This window comes from Hyaena hyaena, unplaced genomic scaffold (assembly GCF_003009895.1).
Source record: "Hyaena hyaena isolate Hyena2069 unplaced genomic scaffold, ASM300989v1 scaffold_812, whole genome shotgun sequence".
Lineage (NCBI taxonomy): Eukaryota > Metazoa > Chordata > Mammalia > Carnivora > Hyaenidae > Hyaena > Hyaena hyaena.
In genome coordinates, this window is record NW_024081443.1 from 688,636 (window position 1) to 694,027 (window position 5,392).

Here is a 5,392-nt window from a genome sequence, read left to right on the forward strand (position 1 = left end):
GGCTGAGGTTTAATACGGTTATCAGAGTAGGTCCCTTTGAGAAGGTGACACATGAGCAGACATGAAGCAGGTGGGGATGTTAGCACAGGACAGAGAGAAGCCTACTTATCTGAAGACCTGCAAGGCCAGAGCGGGTGAGATGGTATGGTTGGGGGACGTGCTCAAATGGCAGGGTCAGATGGCATGAGGCTGGATGGTACAGGTCCGGGGGCCGTTGGGGCCCTTGGTACATATATGACTGACATGAGCTGTTTTGTTCTCCTGGGATCACAACACCTTCTGTTTGGAGAATGGCTATAAAGGACCCAGGGTGGCAGAAGAGAGAAATGTGACGGGGCTGTTGCAGGAACCAGGTGAGGGATGGTGATGGCTCGTGTCACAGTGCTAGTGGCGGACTTGGAGAGAAGTGGTCAGATTCTGGGCATATTTTGAAGGTGGGGCCACTAGGATTTACCAATGGGTCAGAGCATTCCCCCTTGCGTCTTTTTCTCAAACTATAAGGAGTAGGAGAATGTTCTTGGTGAGTAAAGTTGATACAAATCTATATAAGGATTCCACTTCTGCTACTACTTTTTAAATTTAACATTTCTTTTCCTGTAGAGGAAATTCCAGCTGAACATAGGGAACTCTGTAAGAACAATCTAGCATCATGGTTAACAGCACAGGTTGCAGAATAAAATTGACTGGTCCCAGATGTGTAACCAAGGGCAAGTTAGTTAGCTGCTCAGTGCCCTCAGTATTATCCGTTCGAAAATATGGATTATAAATGCTCCTGCCTCATAAAACGGTGAGGAATAAAGAGAAAATATACATATGAAGCGCTTAAAATTGTGTGGCACATACTGTATTAAGGAAGAGTTAGTAATAATGGTTATTATTCTATTAGCATTTGTTATTATGTTCTTTCAATAGCTTCTTAAACTATAAACAACCTGAGTTGGTTTTTTGTTTTTTTTTTTCTGTATCGGTGTTCTCAGAGACTTTTCAGAGGACTTCTCTGTTCTCTAAAATGCCCCTGGTAGTAGAAAGTCATTCCTTAACTCAGTGCTTCTCTGCATTCACAGTGAATGCAATGTTTCTCAGTGCAGTGCATTCTTGTACTGTAAAATTATCATTCTTGAAAGTCAAAACAAACAGTCAGGTATTGGCGAGTTCATGGAATCTAACCAAATGTGTGTGTGTGTTTGGCTCTCTAGTTAGAGACCTTACAGGCCCAGCTAAGGAGTCAGATCACCCAAGGCCATCCTGGCCGTATTGGCCGTTGTGTAACCTTGGACACATTGTTGAACCTCCTTCTGCCTCATTTCTCCATTCTATAAAATAGGGGTGATCACAGAATCTAACTCCCGAGGCTCTTGTGATGGTGAAAAGGTAGTCTCACAGAACAAGAGCTTGTAAAATGGCTCGTGCGCACACACAAAAAATGATCAAAACATTTTGACTCTTAGTACAAATAACGATCCCTGGGCTAGGTGCCATGAACCTGGTGTCTGAACACCCCCAGGGAAAATAGCTAGCTCCCATTCATAAAACATTAAGATTATATTTATTTAGACATGATTCCCTATAGATCCCTTGAATTTTTTTACAAATCTTTTTATGTGTTCCATCAAAAATTACCTGCTGGAACCTTCTATTAATTTATCACCTAAGATAATCAGGAGTGCTCTTGTATATTTTCTCTATCTCACACAAGAATTTGGAATAAAACCGTGAATGATAATTTTTTTTCTTGGAGTGTTTGAAGAGCTGTTGAAATCCTAGTCATGATATTTAGTGTGTTAGGAGTTCTTTATGCCTGTTGTTAAATATGCCATCGCTTTACTGACACATTACAGTGAAGTGGGCAGCCAGCTACAGTAATAGGTTTCCCCTAAAAAGTGTGAGTACCAACAAATCTGATGGTAGGCATGACCAAGAAACCAAATGTGCTCAAAATCCAGCTAGCTTTACGGAGGATAATGGGTACATGCATGTTTAATCCAATGGCTTTTATCTAGTACTTCAGGTAATTTTTTAAAGGGTATAAATAGATAGTCAATATCTGTTAATTAGTTTATTAATAACAATAATTTATATTAATTCTATTAACATTTACTTTTATGGCATCTTTCTTTTGAGGAATTACTAACATTCCATTTTGTGATTTTTACTCCTGTTCTTCCACTTTACCTACACATAAAATTAATTTGGAAAAGGTTTAAAAAATATGCTGATACCTGGGTTTTACTTTCCAAAGGTTCTGATCTAATTGGTTTAGGATAGATCTCAGGCATCAGTATTTTAAAATGATATCTTTAATTTAAGCTTTTTATTATAAAAGACATCAAATGCACACAAAGTAAAGAGAATTATAATAGTAAGCCCATATGTATCTATCACCCAGGCATGATATTGAACTTCAGTTGCTCTATCTTTTTTGGGTACCTATGTGGCTCAGTTGGTTGAGCATGGGACTCTTGATTTTTGGCTTAGGTCATGATCCTGGGGTTGTGGGATCAAGCCCTATGTCAGGCTCCACACTGAGCATGGACACTGCCTGGGATTCTCTTTCTCTCTCATAAAAATAAATAAATAAATAAATGGGGCACCTGGGTGGCTCAATCGGTTAAGTGCCTGATTTCGGCTCAGATCATGATCTCATAGTTCATGAGTTCAAGCCCTGCATTAGGCTCTGTGCCAATAGCTCAGAGCCTGGAGCCTGCTTTGGATTCTGTCTCACCCTCTCTCTCTGTCCCTCCCCTGCTTGCTTTCTCTCTCTCTCTCTCTCTCTCTCAAAAATAAGTAAACAGTAAAATTTTTTTAAAAATAATAATAAATGAACTTTAGTTGCTATTTTTTTAAGTGTTCCCATAAGTAAGTGATTCTTCTAATGTATAGCCATGGTTAAGAATCATCATGTTATTCTGTTTTTTTTTTTTTAATGTTTATTTTGAGAGAGGGGAAGGGGCAGAGAGAGAGAGAGAGAGAGAGAGAGAATCCCAAGTAGGCTCTACACTGTCAGCACAGAGCCTGATGCAGAGCTCCATCTCCCAAACCCTGAGACCATGAAATGAGCCGAAATCGAGCCAGTCACTTAACTGATTGAGTCACCCAGCAGGTGCTCTCCCCACCATCACATTCTTCTAATACAACAGAAAATGGAAGGAATAATTTCAGTGCATACATATAACAAGAAAAGCTGAAATTTGCCCCAGGCCACATAATGACTTTAAGGTATCATCTCTAATATTCTGTTCATTGAGCCCTAATTATATTCATGGGCATATATGTAATATGGTAGGTGTATGCCTGCTTGCTTTTGTTGAACAGTGGAGAAATTTGGGAATGGGCATTGGAACACCTGGAAAAATTTCAGGAAAAGGCTTAAAAATATAATACTTCCCTATTTAGAGTCTTTATACCTTGACTTAATATCATCCTCTGCCACCTAAGGTCTCTCTGTAAAACCTGGCTCAGAGATAAGAAGGGTCTGATAAGGGTAGGTCAAGTAGATTAAATTGATGGATCAGAGAAAACATGTGGGAGGGGAACGGGTGATGGATACCGTCATCAGATTTACAGAGAACAAGCCCTAAACCAATGACAAATGAATCTCAGCCTATAACAAGTTTTGTTGGCTATGCCATAACACGTAACTATACAACAATCTGTGTATTTTAATGAAGTCAATGTTTGAGTTTCTACCTCAACAGTGAAGAATTGTGGACAATTCCTGGTTCCTGAGTGGCAAACACTTGGAAAACAATTTGATCTCAGAGTTGGACATAACTTTAAATATGGCATTGCCAAAGTGCCCACTTGATAGAGGACTCCCTTCTGGAGCAATACTGACATTCTGGTATCTCCTTGAACATCTCCTTACGAGAGCCTACTGCTCCCAGGACAGCCTGGTCCATATTATAGTAGCAGCCCTCTTTTATTGAGCTGAAATCTCATTCTTTAACATCGTTTTTAATGAAAGAAAATATTTTCTGATGCCCCCATGGTATCCTGTTGCTCAAAGATATGTAGATGCTGTGCTAGAATAAAATTTTTCATGCTTCTAGGTCTCATCAACTATAAAATTAAAAGAACCTTACAAATCCATATGAAAAATATAAGACCCTTATAATAAACCATTAATTTAATGAGATGAACTACATTGTTTTTCTGAAACAAAATTCCTTAGGTTGTACTTAAGGGTAGAAAGATGTAGTATCTGGTCAATTTATTTATTGTTCACTAGTTTCCATTCATCAGTGCAGGGGTGTCTGTTTGCATATGTATGTTATACCAGAAGGTATTAATTTAAGGTATCTCTTTGCAGGGTTTGAGATAGTCAAAGTTCACACTTAACCAAAACTACCAGCAATTAGTTCTCCATTTCCCGTTTTAATGAGACATCCCTTGGCAACTTTGTAAAGATCTTTTGTGCACTTGGGAATTAAGGTCAGAGTTGTAGTTTGACTGCAATCTTCAATAAATGGGCATCTAATCCAATTATTGCTGGAATTGGGTACAGAACAATCTTTCATTGTTATTTATTACTATACTTACTGCTAATGAACTGCTGTTGTAAATTGATGCATATGACAGGATCCAAGGAATAACTCTTTTTGCAAAGTGTGTGCTGGCTTGTCGTGTAGACCTTCTTTAGTTCTGCTCACCTATATGCCTGAATGAGGCTAACCTCCCACTGCCTGTCTCTGTTCCAACTTCTAGGAAACATCTGGATGAATACTACACTAATTTGGCCACCTGTGGGATTATTGTTGTGCACTGGTCTCCTGGGTCCTGGGGACCTTGTTAAAAGTGCCTGCTCTCTGGACTCCAGAGGTTCTATTTTTTTTTTTTTTTTTTTTTTTTGAGAGAGAGGAGACAGAGCACGAGCGGGGGAGGGGCAGAGGGAGAGGAAGGAGACACAGAATCCAAAGCAGGCTTCAGGCTCTGAGCTGTCAGCACAGAGCTGGACGCATGGCTCGAACTCATGAGCCCCAAGATTATGATCTGAACCGAAGTTGGACGCTTAACTCACTGGGCCACCCAGGCGCCTTCAAAGATTCTGATTTGCTGTAGTCTAGGGCTGGACCCAAGGATGGGTGGTATTAACAAGCACTCTGAGTGATTTTGAGGTAAATGGCATGAATACTTTTATCACTTTCCAAGATTCCTGTTGACATGAAAATATAAAATTTCAGCTCCTTACAAACAATCTGGATTGGGAAACACTGGGATCGTTCTCAGATTTCTGTCACCTGCAAAGAAGCCCACCTTGCATGTTCCAAGTTCACCTTGAACAGGAAAGAGTCAATAGCAGAAGCTTTTTTAAAAAAAATGGGTTTGACCTATTAAACGCCAGATTTATTTCAAGGGACACAGATACTCTAGATATTTTCCTTGATTCCCAGAA